The following is a 416-nucleotide window of genomic DNA, read 5'->3' on the forward strand; positions in this document are numbered from 1 at the left end:
TTTTTGGAACATCTCTTTACTTTCTTTATCTTGTCATCCTTTCCTTCCCCTGTGAAAATGTTAATCCATGCTGGTGCAACAAAGAGAAGAGACAGGAGAACCACAGGTTCAAGGCCTGCTTAGGCGATAGAACTCAAAACCTCAAAACCAGTTCAGAACCAGCCTGAAAACAGCAAAACTGTTTTGAAAACTCCTGTTTCAAAAGAGTTGGAGATAGAGATAAGTGACCACATGCTTGCTGGCCTATGACCCTGGGTTCAGTCCCCAGGACTAAAAGCAAAAGTCAGTCATCATCTCTTCTAGAAAATATTGTCCAGCGGGCTGGTGATGTGAATCAGTGGGTAACAGCACCAACTGCTCTTCCGAAGTTCCTGAGTTCAAATCCCAGCAACCACATGGTGGCTCACAACCACCGT

The 416-nt window shown here is 44.7% G+C and overlaps 1 protein-coding gene across 3 annotated transcripts in view; it reads left to right on the forward strand.

Moving 5' to 3' along the window:
• Window positions 1–416, forward strand: part of Rabep1 (rabaptin, RAB GTPase binding effector protein 1) — a 105,776-nt gene that overhangs the window by 99,322 nt on the left and 6,038 nt on the right. The window lies entirely within an intron of this gene.

Source organism: Mastomys coucha, unplaced genomic scaffold (genome assembly GCF_008632895.1).
Source record: "Mastomys coucha isolate ucsf_1 unplaced genomic scaffold, UCSF_Mcou_1 pScaffold5, whole genome shotgun sequence".
In the NCBI taxonomy this organism is placed as follows: domain Eukaryota; kingdom Metazoa; phylum Chordata; class Mammalia; order Rodentia; family Muridae; genus Mastomys; species Mastomys coucha.